Genomic DNA, 18,797 nt, shown 5'->3' on the forward strand with positions numbered 1-18,797 from the left:
AACCATTTATCAGGTGTATATTGTATGGCAGTGCAGTGTTTGAAAATTCCATTTGCCATATGTTATTCATGATCCTTGCTCACAGCCTTCATTTGTCAGGGGATTTAGATCTCAGCTGTGTTTAGTTTTTGGGGCTTGAGAACAAGTTGACCCACAGGCAGACACCTAATGATATAATTTGTTCAGTGCAAAAGGTTTGACTGCCCTCTATCAACCTTTATGCAGACAACTCCTTTGAATACAGTAATGGATGACAATATCAAAAGCATAAATCTCGGCAAACTTCAAGGTTTCCTGGAAAACATGACTCTTAAACTTTAGGCACATAGACATTTGGCACAATGTCAGAAACTTTCTGAACTATTCATTTATCCAGCTCTGGCCAAAAATAACCAAAGACTCTATGTGTCTGTTGATTTGTTTTGAAATCCATTCAAAACGGCAAAGAAGTTAAAAAGTAAAAGACCGGCAATTGAGAAATAAGACTTCTGAAGTATGAAAGATCCTTTTCTGTATCTTACAACATGTGGAGCTAACAAGCCAGGTCATGTCCCTCATACAAAATGCTTTCTGTGAACTTAGTGTGGTTAAATAGCAAGTAGAAATGACATAGTTCAGGTTCTTTATGGTTTAAGAGAGTAGTAAATAAAGGCTTTGCTGGAGGAATTGCTTTGTAGGAGAAGAACACACTGACAACTGTGGGCTCACCCTCTTGGGCAGTACAGCACTGCCAGAGTAATGGTCATCTTAAGTCTTGTTGACTTCAAGGGCCCAGGTTTTCTTTTTTTTGGTTTTACAACTGTCTCATGTTTAACTTTAACCCTCCTGTGTGACACCCCCTGGCTTTTTAGTCTTCCTTTTCTATGCATGCTTATTCTGTTTCCCCCCACACTACCCCTACTAGGAGGAGGAGGAGAAACCAATTGTTCTCTTCTCTACTTCGCCTTCCCTTGTCTTTCCCCTTCTCATGCATCCTCCTCTCCTAAGCAGAGGGGATGGTCAGTAGACATCTCAATGCTGCCCATTCTTCTCTCATTTTGTCTTATTATTCAATCTTTTTGTTGCCTTGCCTGGAAGGACCTGTTGCTGTGACACAGAACATCCTCAGCTTGAGACTGGAGATGTGCCCTTGAAAGAACATGTCACAGTTCGGCTGGGCCTCAACCTTTCCGTCACTATTAGGTTTCATTTTAAATTACAAGAAAATAGGATAAAATAAAGATTTGTTTCCTTATACCCCACCACCCCCACCCCCACCCCTCTCAACTTATTTTTGCCAACACAGTCTCTCTAAGCAACTTTAGTAGCACCATAGACAGGTAAACTGGACGGCACTGTTCCCCATCTCCCTTGTTATATACCCAGTATCTCTTTTAACAGCTTGAGGTTTTCTTCATTAAATTCTTCTTCACTCTCTCTCATTCATTCCAGAATGCTTACATATCCCAACAGAAGTGATCAGAAAAGAAGGGCAATTATTATAATTTATGAAAATGGCATTTGCTTTGTTACTGCTTCATGCTATTCCTCTTGTTATTCAGTAGATGAAGGAATTACAGTATTTTTCATCTCCATTTTTATCTATGCAACGTCTACTGAAAGAAAAGACAAAACACCCTTATTTCTGTTTGGAGCCCTTGGTTGCACTGTATAATCCCTGTAATAGTGACAATAGCAGCAATAATGCAGTAAGTCATAGAGCAGTTTTCCAAAAAAAACCCAGCACACAGATTGCACAAGTCCTTGCAAGGGATTTGTGACAAACTGGCTGGCAAAAGGAACAGCATCCTCTGAGTTTCAACTGCTTCTACAGATGCAGATCTGAAGATGCAACAAGATGTCTGTCTGAAAGCCAACCTGCTTATGAAAGAGGCAGGAACAGAAACTATGCTCTACTCTCAGATAGTAATCATCCTGTAGACTGCAAACATTGGAGTATGGCTTTTAGGTACCTTGAGGGGAAATTGCACTTTTTTCATTGTGTGTTCTATGCATATGAAACAAAGGTGGACAAGGAAGGCCAGTTGGCTGCGAAGTATAGGTACTGGAGAAGAAGCAAAGACAGGAGCAGAACTGACTGGAAGAGAGATATGGCATAAAAAGGGAAAGTGGGCAGCAAGTTTTAACTTTCAGAAGACAGGGAATTAACTTCCTGTACATAAATTGGAGACTGCTGTGTCTGTCTCAGGTATACATCTTCAGCACAGCTGAAGAAGAGCTTCTGTGTTTGAAAGTTTTTTCTCTTTTCTCTGGCTGTAGGAGCTCCTTTTCTAACAATCTAATGAAAAAATACTTATTACTTATCCCAATAAAAGGTGCTTAATTTTTAAAAAGAGCAACAAAGATTATTTCAATAAACATACAAGGGCAATACTCATACATGAGAGATGGCTATACTTACTTTTCCACATCAGGTGCTTACAGCAGGTGCTACGGATGCATTAACAATTCATGAACATAGCTGGGCTTGTGCATGAATGTGACATCTTCACTAAGGAAATGGTCTGGTATATTCAGCCCAGAAGCAGCAGCATCCTGTTGCAAAACAAGAATATCTTTCTTGCTGTGTGGACCTATCAGGTAATTCACTCTTTTACAAAAACATCAGGTTTTGAGGTAGAAAGATAATGAATCCATCAGCCACTCTGAGGATAAATCAGTTGTCAAATGCTTTCAGCATGTAAGTAGCTAATTAAGAAAGAGCATCATTGCAGTGTTTTGACATTTGCAAATGGGAGATGTAGAGCTCCAGAATTTGGCGCATCTGAAACTGTAGAACATGTGTGTAGCTTGGCTCTGCTCAGAGCACAAGTTATCCCGATCTTTTTCTGTGAATTATTTGGCAGGACTTGTTCTTCTGCCCCCACAAAACTGTCAATTTTCAATAGTAAATCTCAGTTCTAAGTATTCTATCCTAATTCTGCATCCAGGCCTGATGTAAATCAACTAGTTTCCTCCAGAGGGCCTATGCTGGTTTCTGCCAGCTCAGTATCCGGCTCTGAGTATTTCCTCATTGTTTCTCCTGGTTTGACCAGTCCTTGCTCCCCTCTCTAACTAGGCAGAGTGAAAAGTTGTAGTAGGCATGCCCTGGTTTTCTTATCTCAAAGGAAACTCCTTTTCCTTTCAGATTCCCTGTACAATCTGGCAGGACCACCCTCATTCATCTCTGTCTCACCTTGAAACTCCCACTAAGGCACAGTATTGCCAGACAATTTTGTACATTATGGGGAAACCTTATCCAAGAAAATATAAGACTCTGTGGTAATTGGTTTTGGATAAAATATTTCTCCCCTTGGATAATCCATGTCACGGCAAAACTGAGATACACTGAGGGGGTCCATTACAGAGCAGTGGCCACTAGCCTATTCTCCTGTAGAAGGCTCTGTCTCCTTCTAGAAAAAAAGGGAAAACTCACTAGGAAAAAAAAAACAACTATTTAGTCTTGTAAGTGTGAATAGGGAAGCTTTAAAGTAAATCAAGATGAGAGCTGAAAGACTCTTGCAGTGTCTGGTCATGAAAGGTACTAGAAGGTCATATTTGTTGAAGGTTTTAAACACTGAAATGCAGTGGAGGGACAGCTGGCAGCAGAAGGGATTGTGTCTACTGATGCTTACGAAGGTTAGCTCAGATCCTAGTGCCAGCATGGCTTTCTTTGAGGGCTGGCTACCTCTGCCATTAAAGGGAAATGATAGAAGTTGCTACCCTGCAACCTACAAGTAGTCAAAAGAGAAGAGAATCTTCTTCTGAAACAACCTTTGGGGAAAACAAAGTGAAAGGAGTGAGCACAGTGGTTTAGTCTGGCTAATAGGCCTAAAAGAACTTGGCTTGGGGCCTGCTGGCAATCCTAAACAAATATTTACTCAGTCTTATCAAGTCCATTAACTCTTCATATATGTATTCTCACACAGTGTTCAGCCAAATCATCAGAGTTCATTTTTAATGTATATTTCTATATGTCAGGAAAGTGTAAACTTTCATTTCATCCAGCTTTTATTTAACAGATTTGGCAACTTTGGACTTTGATCTTTAAGTTGGCACACCAGCACTGCAATGAACGGACTTAAGCTAAGAAGTTCTCAGTAATGCACACTTAGGCTGTTTGCATTTCACCGGTGCAGTTACCATTTTAAATTCCTGATGCTTACTGTGGCAACTGCACAGTAAAACCCATCAAACTTTCTTTTATTCTTCGAATTGCTAAGAATGTCACTTCAGCTAAGTCATAAGTCATGAAAAACAGAAATACAATAAATGTGCCATTATAATCTATAGGAAATTATAGGAAATATTTTAAGAGAGTCAGAAACATGCAATTACAACACATCTACATTGGATGAAAGTGCCTAAGAACAGACTGTTCCTCTGAAGCCTAATAATAAAATCCTCCAAAGGAAAGATTCCATAAATCTTGTCCTACCGTAATGAACTGAATCCGGGAAGAAAAGAACATCAGGAAGCCTTGCTTTGGTTGCTAGCCATGAAAAGAACTCAAAACCTCACCCTCTGGAAGGATTCTGTAAGAGAAGAATATTTATTTTTCTATGTACTTACCTACAAATGAATTCAGTTGGATGGCAATTACATGTGCTGTGGAGGGTTAAATATATTATTCAGTTAGGATCTATTGATAACTGGTACCTTCTGCCTTTACACAAATCCTTAACTTCCATTTTTCTCCTGATTCATACAAAACCAAATAATTCTTTCCTTCAGAGATTTTCTGCAGGAAGGAAGCACGGTGAGGCAAATCCTCAGGGCAGTGACAAACAGTAGTTTTACAACCACTTTTACCAAAGCAATGAACTATAGACAACTTACATTTCATATCCTTCCAAGGAGAGTTTGGAGAATATTCTGTGGGGTTGAGTGATGTTTTCTCTAGATCTTTCTTGATACAGAGATCTGAGTTAGATTTTACTTTTTTCTTAATTGCTCTTCACCTTGTTTGAATTGGCTAATCAGCTGGAAACTGCAAGGATGAAATATATATTTGCTTTAGAAGATTCTCTGTCCCCCTTGTATATGAAGTCAAACAAATAGGATACACACACGGGCTGAAAATGATTTTGGAGAAAGGGCTGTAGCCTCTCTAGGAAATATTGTGTGGTTCCCTCATAAGGAAGACTTTCAGTGGGACTTAACATTCTGTGGTTCTTGAAATAGACAACTCCTTACCACAGAGATGGAATACAACCAGTGTGAAGTTGAGCAACCATAACCATGGTTTAATATCTTGGACAAGGTGGATTTTTGTCTCATGGCCTTCCATGAGACTGCCCCCTATATCCTTGCAACTATCCCACAGAAAAGGCAGCCACCCTGCCCTTCCAGGCAGCCCAAGCACCAAGGGCTCTGCATCCTCCAGCCAGACTGAAGGGGAGAGAGCCAGGAAGATGACACGCTGAAACAGGGGAAGCAAAGGAAAACAGAGGGAGAGAGATGTGAAACCTGATCCACCAAATAACATTAAGACTGATTTTCCACTCTATCTAGTAGGTCAAATGATCTTATAATGCAGTGTTAGAGAGAAAGAAGATGGAAATATTTTCATTTTCTCTCAGAGTCAATATTTCCCTAGTTGAAAATTAATCGCTGTAAAAGAAGTTTAAGGGGAGTCTGTCAAGGTTTATTTAGGCTTCAAAATAACTCTTTAAAACACTGGCTTTTGTTGTTGTTGCAGGTTTAGAGGTCAGAATTTCCCTCCACAGAATTCTTCTCTTGATAAATGATCTTTGCAGCAGCCAGCCAGGTATTTTTTTTTTTTATTTTAAAGTGACTTCTTGTGTGTCCTGCCATAAGAAAAACTGTGCAGATACGGGGGAAAAGGTAGAGCATCCACTTCCAGCCCTATTAATGTCTTATGAATCAAACAAGATGACTTACATTTTTTCTGGTTTTGTTTTTAAATACCATTGCAATGAATCTTCATATACGAACCTGTCACCTGATTCTGAAGCAATTGGGTTTTGAATTTAGAAAACGCCTTATGAAGTTACTGTTATTAACTCATGGAAACCTCCAGTAGAATGCCTGGACTAATGACAGCTGGCCATTACCTGTGGATATGCAGCTTACTGACATTTGTCATCTGGAAACTAGGTGTAAATTAGAAGCTGAGCTGGAAAGAATGTATTCGAAGAAAGAGGGAGAAGAACTTTTCTATGCGCTATGACATTAAATACTCTTTTCACTAGAATCTTTGCCCCCCCCAGACACAGAAATTCAAGATTAAAAAGATATACCAAGCCAATTAGTCTCTCCCCATTGGTGTCATCTGAACTGGATTACTCAGGCAAAGTTTGGGTTCTGTTTTACAGCTGCTTTTAGAAGCAGCCTGGATCTGGAAATGGAATGCCTCAAGGAAACAACAACTAACACAGCTTTCTCTCTGTCACTTTTTTTGCCCTCAAAAATCTGTGCAATTCACCAGGAGGGCTGTTAAGACCAACAACAGGAGCAAAGCTGGCTGCACCTCCCTGTGACTTAACCACAGTGGAAGGCAGGAACCTCACTGAGGGCCTGTGACTTCAAAATGTTATTTCTTCTTATCATACATCAGAACACATCTGTAGAAGCTTTCTGGCAGAGATACCAGATGTTTTGGTTCTTTATCATCACAGATTCATTATTTCTTGTTTGTTCAAGGTTTGTTTATGGTTTTACATTTTGTTTCTTCAGTGACAACTTTAATTATTCAGTGTAGGCACTTCTTATTTTGCTAGACACTTTTAATATTCTACTGCTATATACCAAGGGAGCTTTTCAAGTTGGTAATAACAAAAATATTAATGAGTAAATAATGTTTTAGCTCTAGCTACTGTTGCAGCAATTATTTTTTTTTTTGGCACTCCTTCTTTAAAAGGGAGCTTCCCTTAAGAATTTACTTAAGACCTAATGATTTTGGTTCACTGTAAATGTAATGATCTCTCTTTAACCCATATACTCTGGAAGATAGTAGATCTTTCCCTGGGAGGTGACTGGAGCAAATCACTATGACATTTCTTATCTGGAGGCTAAGAATCAAACTGGGACATGAAGTGCCTCCCAGACTGCCACAGCCTCCCTTGACCACAGTGCTGTGCAACTTCATACAGGTTGATATAATCTATTTTTTTTACAACTGACAGCCAGTGTTTTACACCAAAGTCTTAAAGTCTAACCTACCGAAACCCAGCTACACAAAAGATGGTTGCATGTGCTTCCCTCTGTCTTGTTTGTTTATTGTCCTATTGGTGAATTGCTGACACCAGGCAAGGATTCAGCAGAATATTGCCAGTGTTTACTGAACATGCTCAGTGGGTCTGCACACTGTATGGATGGGCTGTTGGCCATGGAGCACCACTACACTATGAGGAATATGGTTTCACCTCTCTACAGAGGGGTGCAGGCAGTGAAGGGTAAAATGGGCAACAGGGAAAGGACTGAAATGGAGGACCAGACTTTGAGCTGTCTGGAAACCAGGGATCACAAGCCATGAATCATGCAGTAAATACAGAGCCAAACGTTTGGATGAACAGAGCCCTTAACAATTAATTAATTGTTGACTTTAACAGCCTGTGCTGCAGATGTGCTATCATTTCTACAGAGCAGTCCCTCACCAATCTCTTCAAGTTGTTTACAAAGTAATTGGTAAATGCAAAAAAGGGAAAAAATAACCCAAAACATTCTGGTACAAGAGTTGCTGCCACAAACACATGGATGCGTAGGCGTGCACACGATGAAAGTAGGAGAAAGGTTGAAGTCTGCATGATGCTTGATTTTATGAGAGTTTATGAATGCCCCTTGGAAAAGATTTCATGTCTTATTCTCCCATGCTTCCTGGATTTTGATGTTTCCCATAAAAAAAGGCAGAATATCCCTTCATTTACAAAATGAGTTGGATTTAACTCTATAATTTGTAAATATTTATACATATTTCCAAAGAATACATGGGCTGAACTGCATTTTTTCCTGATTACTTATATGCCTCAATATATCATCTTAGCTCCCACATCTTGTACTTGCAAAACTGAACTTTCAGATGAAAAGTCTGTACAAGATGACAACAAATCAGCAGACAGTCTCAAGAGGAGCAATCTTCGTGGCATGCAACTCAGACCTAATCAAATGTGATATGAACTTATTTTCCATTACATTTTTTTCAGGTTTGTGGCTGCAAAAGAGCTTTCTGATATTAGACCCAAGTCCTACAAGCACTCATGCACATTTTACACTATATTCAGAGATAAAGATGTCCCACTGCACTCAGCAGCATAACTTTGTGCCAAGTGCCCTCAAGATTAAAGCTCAGGTGATTTGAAGCTTATAGGCAACATGGACTACAGAACAGTCATTTCATTTTTTAGAATACATTTCTTCCATTGATATTTCCCATGCCATTTCAGCATGAGGCATAACTGCTTTTTTAACTTGTAACACACTTATGCAACTTAAAAGTATTACAAACAAGGGTAGGAGGAAGTTGAAACATCCAAAACTCTTTGAAAGGAAGCTGAGGCAGGTGTTCAGAATCAAAGACATCACATATGCTCAAGCCAGGATTTGCACATAAACTTCGTTGGGATGACCTGCTTATGCTGCTGGGTTACCTCACTGTGAGATTTTAAGGCACCTAATTTCTTTTTCACCGAGTCACTTGGCAAACCCTTCTGAAAAGGATAGGACACAGTAATCAAAGAATTTACTAAAATACAAAATAATCTTGCTTTGAATTTTGTATCATCCACCTATGACCTTTGTTTCACCCCCAGTTTCCTCTTTTTTTTGTATTTTTGTGTTTTCTTTCACTCCTAATCACTGAAATGGTATCAGTGTACATGTGCGCAAATGCATGTTCCTGCTAGATTACTGAGACAGAAGTTTGAGGAGTTTTGATTATTCAACTTGAGAGGTATTCATGACCCTGACTTAAATGGAAGCATGATTTAAAGAACGTTTGTGACATTTGGGAAGTCAGATCATATTTGCTAATCAGTTTGGAGACATTTAAAAGTAGATTAGGAAGCTGTGTTTCTAACCACTTCAGAGAGTACCCATCATTATCTCCCTCTTTCTTCCCCTTGGTACGTGTGTGCAGAGGAGGAGACGTCTCATGACACACCACATTCACTCTTGCAGCCCTGGACTGCAGAAAAGTTCACTGGTGTTTATAGGATGTTTGTGGTGACCCTCGGGATACACTCTCGTAATGAATTTCAGACTGTCTACCCAAGCCTTTTGACTATCTGTCCAATCTCCCCGAATTCTTAACCTCACACTTCCTCCTACTGCACGTCCTTCTGGGAGACACTGGATACTTGGGATGAAACGTTTTAAAGCCAGTGCCCACAGCCTTGTCTGTACATTCAACACTAGATCTTACATAGTTGTTTATTTTAGCGTAAATCTCCACCCCCTTCACTTGCTCACAGGAAGGGTTTTTCTTACAGATCTCAGCCCTGCACTTGAGAGAAATCTTCCTTCTTTACTTTTTCTGGGTCTTCTTTTTTTCCTCACAACAAGAGAGAACACCGTAGGAACAGGTTCAGATCTTGTTTCACTGAGATACAAGGAAAAATAGGGTTTTTTCCTGCTACTATGTTCATCCGCAGAGTTAATTATTATCATTTAAAAAAGAAATTGCCCCTACACCTGCATTTCTTCAGAAAGCCAGCCTTTAGTAAGCTGACCTAATAGAAATTGGAAGCCCTAAGTAACCCCTTGGCTGATTCATGATTTATCTATGCCAGCGTAAAGTGCTCCACATATTAGCTGGAGGAAATACACTTCTAGTTTGTAATCTTGATGAATAGTTATCAAATTTATATATTTTTAATGCTCATTTTAGTCATTCATCATTATTTTGAAGACCTTTTACAAATACTGCCTTGAAACTTCTGATGAGTGATGTATTTATAAAAGGAAAGCTGCCCAAAGGGGCAAAGTTAGAAAGAAAATTCCCTTAAAGAAAAAAGCCAATGCCATCCCACCAGACAAATGAACACCAGCACTGGACAAAACAGACTGCACATAAAACACATTAACATTGCAAGTGGTTTGCTCTGGTCATGTTCCATGCTTATTTTAAAAGTATCTTATGAACCCAAAGCTACTGAACAGAACGGGAGTGTATGAAAAGGAAGCTTTACTGTGAAAACGAAGCACTTATGTGGAAATGATTATTCCTATGCAGAGGCCTACTTATTTTTTTCCTTAATAATCATTCTTAAGGCATGGACCAGCATCACCCAATTTCAGCAGACTGCTATAAGCATCAATAATCTGTATGATCAACTAGTAGGCTTTTTAAACCAATAAAAATGCATTGCCTTCTAAAGCAGTGTTATTTTTTTCTGTAAAGGACATGTATTTGAATGGGCTTTACTGCCTTTTTGCTTCTAAAGCAAATGATGGCATGAGAAGGACAACAATGCTGAATAATCCAGCACGATATTTAGGTCTCTGCCAAAAAAATCACATTTAACCTATTTCTGGATATGAAAGATAGAATTTCTAAGCACAGAGTGGTGGAGGGGTTTTCAAACGGTTCTTTTCAGGGAACACTTTGCTACCTGATATTTAAAAGGTGGCGGTAAATAACTCTAAATCATTCTCCCTTAATCAGCTCTACAATAACAGGGAGAGAAGCTCAGACATTAAGAAGGGCTTTTTTCTCCTTCACCAAGAATAATGAATTGGTGAAATGACCTCAGGGGCAAAGTTGTTGGGACAAGGCAGAAGGTCAGTCAAAGAGCAATTAAATGCTGTCCTGTGGGAAAATGGTAAGTGCAGTCTCGAAGAGTTAGCTGAAAAGGGCTAAGAGTAAAAAAAGGTAGAGGAGAATATTCCCCTTGCAGCACCATTATGTAGTCTCATGGTCTTTCAGGAAGAAGCCACAGAACAGGAGGTCTATTACGACTGTAATAAATACTGAGTTATCAGAGTAAGGGGGAATTTGGATATAAACTCCACGTGGATTTAAAGCACAAGCTCATTACTTTCACCTCTCACAAACTGTGTAATAAGCCAATGCACGAGTCCAGGACATCAGTCAGCTGTAGCTTTTCATGTTAGCATGCCACAAGCAGATAGCTGCCAGCAGAAGTTTGCTCTGTCTCAGTCTCTTGAATCTCAGTGGCCTTGCCAAAGACAGCATCCACAACTCCAGAATTGAAAAGCATAATGCAATAGCAGACACTGCTTCTGCTGTGAGGGAGAGGCTAAAAGCAAGTCAGCCTCATTTACACCGAATTTGCTCGCCCTAGATTACACCTATGCAGTGTTAGGAAATACCAGAACTACGTAGACAAAGTTCATGAGGACTCCAAAGTCTGAGCCTGCAATTATGTGGCAGTATCTATGCTAGTATATCAGTGCAAGGACTGTTCATGCAGACACAAGTCCAATCAGCCAAGCTGTTAGAGCTGTTCCTGGCCATTTACAGTGGCCTGATCCAGCTAAAGCTACCTCTTTCCTTTCATCTTGGACATTACCTAAAAAACAGCATGTCAGAGAGCACCCACAGCCACCCTGAGAGGCTTGGGGTTCAGACATCTCAGTGACCCCTGTTGGCCCCATTGCCAAGGAGGGGTTTTCACACTTGTAGTCTACCTGTGCAGGCACAGTTAGAGACTCTCTGGGGGATAAGGCATTATGAATTCTGGTCTGAAGGCAAGATTAACCTCTACACGTATAGAGGGATTATTCTGCCTCCCTGTGATGAGAAACATAGGGCAAGAGCAAAAAATTCCACCGGTTCTGGAGATTGGGCCTTTGGAGTTTTGGGTTAGTTTTTTATTTGTTTGGGGTTTTTAAGTATTCTGGATGACCTGCAAATCTTTCATATTAGTAACTCTGATATAGGACTGTCTAAAAAAATGCAGCCACACAGCATTACTTTAAAGTTGACGGATAGCAGGATGGCAAGAACACAATACCCTAGTACCACCACTGTACTACCTCTAGGTGATGAACAAGTCTAGCTCCCTCCAGCCACCAACTCTATTTAGATCCACAAACCTAGAATCAGGTTAAGAGAAGCCTGCTGCTCAGGCAAGGTAGCGCATTCTGTTACTTTCAGCCTAGCACAGAGACTCTGATCTAAAAAATAACTTCAACAGTGTAAAGATTGGTTTAAGCTGCAAAACCCACTTGAGAAGAAATGCATATACAGAAGCTGTGACTGGTTCTCTTGTGAGCAGCTAGCAAGGCCTGAATGAAATTAGGTCAATATCATACTGATATGCTTCAAAAGCTCTGGGTTTCATCAAATCAGTTAATACTTGGAAGAATGAGTATAGCTACACTTGGGATTAGCAGAACCCGGACAACGTATTTATGCAAGCATTAGATTTCTCCCCATTTCTGCTCCCCACCCAAAGTAAAACTAAACTAACAAAAAAATACATGGCACAGTATTCCCAGCAAGTTTCTTCCTTCCCATGGAAAAGAAGAAGGTGACCCAGGAACTCTTTAATTGAGCTACTCACTAAGTTATCCCCGCTAAAATTTCAGGAGCAGACAGGCATCTGAAGAGACAGATGGTTACCTGAATGCTGCTAAAATTCCTGCCAGGTTCTCCGTGGTCTTACATCTTCCATTTTACTTCCCCACCATTTTTCTGGTGAAGGATACATCAGCCTCATATTATTCCAATCCTTCAGTATCAGACTAGCCCACTATCACTCCCACCTATGACCTAGAAAACCCTACTTATTAAGATTTATCTTCATAGTTGCACACTTCAGTATATATTTGCCAATGCACATTCACAACTTCAGGTTTTCTAGATTTCTGAAATTTAAAAACAATTTAAAAAATAGCACAGGAAGTAACCAACAAACAAATCCAAACTCACTCTATTAGCTGAGCTCCCTACAAAAGCCTAAACAGGAATCCTCCTAAACAAAAATCCAGACTCTCCCTGCCAGCACTCAATCCAGCTTCATCTGTTTCCTTTTCCTTTTTCTAATCCTCTTTTATGCCCATCAGCTGGTCTCTTTAGTGTAACATTGCCCAGCTGCATCTTTATCACTACTACTTAACCCCTTATTGTCTGGCTTTATACTTGTTTATGTATAGAAGAGGACAGAAGCAAAGACCTATGGTTTGTTATGGGTAGTCTTATCTGAATTACCGTTTTTAAAAAATACCCTGAAATACAGACAATTTTCTCTCATTTTTTTAGTACTTATAAGAAGAGAATAAACAAAAAAACTTCAACAGTGTTTTTGGATAGATAGTAAATAACCTTAGATCTGAACTATGAGCATAAGATCTGAGTGCCAAGCTAGCCAATGCTTACTCACAAGCTGGTGATGCCTTCAAAAACAGGGTAACTTAATCACAGATTTGGCTGCTTGAGGTTATAAGGAATTCAGTTTGTTAGTCTCAATGTGTTATTTACTTACAAAATTCTTCCTTTCTTTGCTTATGTTACAGATTTAACAAGTAGAAGATAATCATAACCAGTTATTAGAATATACTTGGACAATGGATTTCAGAGCTTTTCTTATGTGTTGAGAATTCTCTAGAAAATTTAGGTCCAGATAGGCTCTTTCCTGGGAGGAACCATGTAAGTGGTTGTTTGAAGTAGCCCTGTATTTTAATTGTACTGTAGTCTGTTCACACTAGCAGGGAAGTAAACATTTCACATATTGCTGTAAAGCATTGACTTCTCATATCATTTTCACTTTATTGTAAGGATTTTATTAGTAATTCAGCAAGAGATACTATAGCAAATGCATTAGATACTTGTTATTTGATTAACCTAACAATTGAGTAATTAGATGAGGTGAGATGTGAGGTTTTGTCCATGGGATATGAGTATTTTAAAACTGACCCCAGACTCTTAAGGGAAGTCTCGGGTAGTTATGTAACTTGGAAATTTTCAACACCAAGTCACTCCACACCTGACAGTGATTCATTCTTGGGTGCAGTATTAATTTTCTGGGGTTTAGTATTATGTCACGCTGTCTCTCTCTGTTTGTATTTTGACAATGCTAGGATGTAGGGGCTCTGGAGCTCAGACAGTCTTTTCATCAATTCTCCAGGGTACAGGGGAGGACCTAAAAAAACCTAGGAGGATTAGCCAGGTTAATAACTGGTTAAAAGGGTGGTGTCATAGTCAGGGGTTTGGGTGTCTTGAACACAGGACCCAGGTTTGTAGGCCAGGTCTAGTGGGGGCTGGTGGAGCTGGTCTGACAAAGAAGGGAAAGAGCAGTTTTGGTAGGAGGCTTGCCAGACTGGTCAAGGAGGCTTTAAACTAGATGTGCTGGGGAAGGGGGGCATCATTCCATTGCAACACACCCAGTCAGTTGCCAGAACCTATAATAAATGCTTGGAGCAATGTAGAGATATCCCAGCCGCTCCAGCCAGTGAGCCAGCTTCATTTGGAGCTCAGCTCAGATGCCTCTATACAAATGCCCATAGCATGGGGAACAAACAAGAGGAATTAGAGATGTGTGCACGTCTATGGGGGCATGATATAATAGGCATCACAGAAACATGGTGGGATGGCTCCTATGACTGGAGTGTTGGAATGGAAGGTTACAGGCTCTTTAGAAAAGACAGGCCTGGCAGGCGGGGAGGGGGAGTTGCCCTTTATGTTAAGGATAGGCTGGAGAGTATGGAACTCTGTCAGGGTTAAAGGGAAAATAGCTTTGGGGGACATTACTATGGGGATCTGTTACAGACCGCCTGATCAAGGAGAACCTGCGGATAAAGCACTCCATAGACAGATAGGAAAAGCCTCACGCTCGCAGGCCCTTGTTCTCATGGCTGACTTCAACCACCCTGACATCTGTTGGAAGGACGGTACGGCCCGGCACAAGCAATCCAGGAGGTTCCTCGGTTGTGTAGAAGACAACTTCCTTCTGCAAGTAATAGAGGAGCTGACAAGGAGTGGTGCCATGCTTGACCTTGTGCTCACCAACAGGGAAGGGCTCGTTGGAAATGTGACTCTCCAGGGCAGCCTTGGATACAGCGATCATGAGATGCTCGAATTTGAGATCCTCAGGACAGTGAGAAGAGCGTGCAGCAAGCTCACTGCCCTGGACTGCAAGAGAGCAGACTTTGGCCTCTTCAGGAACCTGCTTCGGAAGGTTCCATGGGATACAGCCCTAGAGGGCAGAGGGGCCCAAGACTGTTGGTTGATATTCAGGGATCACCTGCTGCAAGCTCAGGAGTGTTGCATCCCAACCAGAAGGAAGTGCAGCAGGAGGGCCAGGAGACCTCCTTGGATGGATAAGGAGCTGCTGAGGAAAATTCAATTGAAAAAAGAGGCTTATAATAAGTGGAAGCAAGGACAGGTGGCATGGGAAGAGTACAGGGATGTTGCCCGGGAAGCTAGGGACCAGGTTGGGAAAGCTAAGGCCCAGTTAGAATTAAACTTAGCTAGAGGTATTAAAGATAACAGGAAGGGATCCTACAGGTACATAGCAAATAAAAAACAGACTAGGGAGAATGTAGGCCCCCTCAGGAAGCTCTCGGGAGAACTGGTTACATGGGATTTGGAGAAGGCTGAGGTTCTGAATGACTGTAGGAGAGGAACTGGTTTGAGACCATCTTAAAAATCTGAACGCGCACAAGTCCATGGGTCCTGATGAAATCCACCCACAAGTCCTGAAGGAGCCGGCAAATGAAGTTGTGAAGCAGCTGGCCATCATATTTGAGAAATCATGGCAGTCAGGTGAAGTTCCTGACAACTGGAAAAAGGGAAATATAACCCCCATTTTCAAGAAGGGGAAAATGGATGACCCGGGGAATTACAGACCAGTCAGTCTCACCTCTGTGCCTGGCATAATCTTGGAGCAGATTCTCCTGGAAAGCATGCTAAGGCACATGAAAATCAACAAGGTGCTTGGTGACAGCCAGCATGGCTTCACTAAGGGGAAATCCTGCCTGACCAATCTGATGGGCTTCTATGATGGGGCTACAGAACTGATAGACAGGGGTAGAGCAGTTGATGTCATCTACCTGGACCCGTGTAAAGCATTTGACACTGTCCCACACGACATCCTTGTCTCTAAATTGGAGAGACATCAATTTGATGGATGGACCACTCAGTGGATAAAGAACTGGCTGGATGGCCGCACACAAAGAGTTGTGGTCAATGGCTCAATGTCTGGCTGGAGACCAGTAACGAGTGGTGTCCCTCAGGGATCGGTGTTGGGACCGGTCTTGTTCAACATCTTCGTTACTGACATGGACAGTGGGATTGAGTGAGCCCTCAGAAAGTTTGCCCATGACACCAAGCTGTGTGGTTCGGTTGATACGCTGGAGGGAAGGAATGCCATCCAGAGGGACTTTGACACGCTTGTGAGGTGGGCTGATGCCAACCTCATGAGGTTTAACCATGCCAAGTGCAAGGTCCTACACCTGGGTTGGAGCAATCCCAGGCACAGCTACAGGTTGGGCAGAGAAGAGATTCAGAGCAGCCCTGCAGAGAAGGACTTGGGGGTGTTGGTTGATGAGAAAATGAACATGAGCCAGCTTCAGTGTGCGCTTGCAGCCCAGAAAGCCAACCGTATCCTGGGCTGCATCAAAAGAAGTGTGACCAGCAGGTAGAAGGAGGTGATCCTGCCCCTCTACTCTGCTCTTGTGAGACCTCACTTGGAGTATTGTGTGCAGTTCTGGTGTCCTCAACATAAAAAGGACATGGAACTGTTGGAACAAGTCCAGAGGAGGGCCACGAGGATGATCAGGGGACTGGAGCACCTCCCGTATGAAGACAGGCTGAGAAAGTTGGGGCTGTTCAGCCTGGAGAAGAGAAGGCTGCGTGGAGACCTCATAGCAGCCTTCCAGTATCTGAAGGGTGCCTACAAACATGCTGGAGAGGGACTCTTCATTAGGAACTATAGTGATAGGGGTAACGGGTTAAAACTTAAACAGGGGAAGTTTAGGTTGGATATAAGAAGGGAATTCTTTCCTGTTAGGGTGGTGAGGAATGGGTTGCCCAGGGAGGTTGTGAATGCTCCATCCCTGGCAGTGTTCAAGGCCAGGTTGGATGAGGCCTTGGGTGATATGGTTTAGTGTGAGGTGTCCCTGCCCACAGGGAAATACAATCCTGGCCCTGAGGGTATCAGCTTTTGCTTCTTATTCTGTAAAGATTCATTCATTTGCTTAATATGTGGGTTATGAAAGGTCATTTTTGCCCACCACAACAGTTTTCCTAACATGCAGGGTAAATCCAGGTATAAATATAAGCAGAAGATAGCCAGAGCTACCGGCTGGACTGAGCTTTAACTAAAAACTGCTGTTTGGAGATTTGCATATTTTTAACCATCAGAGTACTTGAAGCCAGGCTTTATTTTCATGAGACTTCAGCAATGTTCTCAGTAATCTAAGTTGAACATTCTCAAGTTATTCTGAAAGCAAGTCAGTGCAAAGATGTGTTTTTCATGTATAGGTCCTGACTTGCTGATTTTTAGGCATCTGGGTGTGATTTTTTTTTTTACATCGTTTTTCCCTCTGAACTGTACAAACCCCCATATAAACAAGAGAGTGCTGACCATCTTAACATGTATAATGGTGACCTTTCTATATACAAAATGCTCTCAAATGTATAATAAAAGAATTTAAGAAAGAAATATATGTCTTAGCTATCTAAATTATCAGCATTTTTAGTTGTAAGATAAATGTTATGTTTGTTATGTTTATCTTGTGTTCTAGATAACTAAGGAGTTATACTAAAATCTTTAAATAAACTGAATTTAATCCCAATCAAAAAGTCACGCTTTGAGTCAGATGTGATGTCAACTTTGAAATAACAGTGTTTCATTATGAGGTATTGTTTATGTTTTATAGAGTTCATAGGATCTTTGTGAAAGCAAAAATCATGAAAGCTCCTTTTTGAAAGCATTTACGTGTGTTATATTTAGAGCTAAGCTTTTAGTTGCTTTCTGCTGTTCTTTTCATCAGAGTATAGCATGTTCTGATTTGAACAGCAAAAATATCATGTTGTCTGAAAAGCAGACTCTAGTTTTCTGTTTGGAATGAGTAGGACAAAGTCTTTTGCAAATTATATTTGTGCAGAGATTTAATCAGCTCTCTTAGCAAATTATGAAGAAAGATATTCTCAACAAAGCTGTGATGATACAATATAGAGTGTGATCTACCCACTCACAGCTGTCTCTTAAACTGTTTCCTGTCTAGAAGCTACTGTTCCACTGAGTTAGCATGACATGAAGTGGACTACCTTTTGTTATTTGCCTTTTGTGATTTGTCTTGCATTAGAAAGAAAGTGGGGATAGCAGGAGTCAGTGGAAACTATCCTGAAGCACTCATGCAGTACCACCACTGCCTGTATGTTAATACGAACTCACTATAAGGAAAACTGTTACAGACCTAATGTTTGATTAAGTTTCTGAAACAACCATCTGCCTGTAAAAGCAGAGAGTATCCAAACTGCTGTGTAATGTGAACAACTTAGAGCAATTTCTGAAAAATACACCTTGAAGAGAAGGTGTCCTGGAGATTCGTGTAAGCCCAATGACATTATATGCTACGCTGCATAGTGTACCAGGCTTTGGCCAAAAAATCCCACAGGATCAGCTTATTTTAAGGATTTTTCCTTAGTTCTTGTTTCTTTCTCCTTCTAGGAGCAGTAAGTCAACCACCAAGCATTGGTATTTTCACTTTGCAACCAAGAAAAGCCCCTGATGAGGGCCTTAGAAAAAAAAAGATAGCTCTGAAGATCTAAAAAAGTAAGTGAATTCACTTTTTAATGAAGGCTGTGGTTACTGGTACTTCATTTGCTGGCCTAATTCATCATCCTCTAGAAAAACAACGTGTTTGTTATACTCCCTCTACCACTTCCA

At 40.9% G+C, this 18,797-nt stretch overlaps 1 long non-coding RNA gene across 1 annotated transcript; it reads right to left on the minus strand.

Moving 5' to 3' along the window:
* Window positions 1-2,407: 2,407 nt before the first annotated feature.
* Window positions 2,408-12,883, minus strand: LOC134174575 (uncharacterized). The gene is made up of 3 exons (XR_009968698.1): window positions 12,527-12,883; window positions 4,418-4,514; window positions 2,408-2,535 (listed from the first exon to the last, which is right to left on the minus strand). It is a non-coding gene; the product is annotated as an uncharacterized LOC134174575 (long non-coding RNA).
* Window positions 12,884-18,797: the final 5,914 nt, after the last annotated feature.

Source organism: Pezoporus occidentalis, unplaced genomic scaffold, assembly GCF_034315485.1.
Source record: "Pezoporus occidentalis ecotype Australia unplaced genomic scaffold, CSIRO_AGI_Poc_V1 ctg61, whole genome shotgun sequence".
Classification (NCBI taxonomy): domain Eukaryota; kingdom Metazoa; phylum Chordata; class Aves; order Psittaciformes; family Psittacidae; genus Pezoporus; species Pezoporus occidentalis.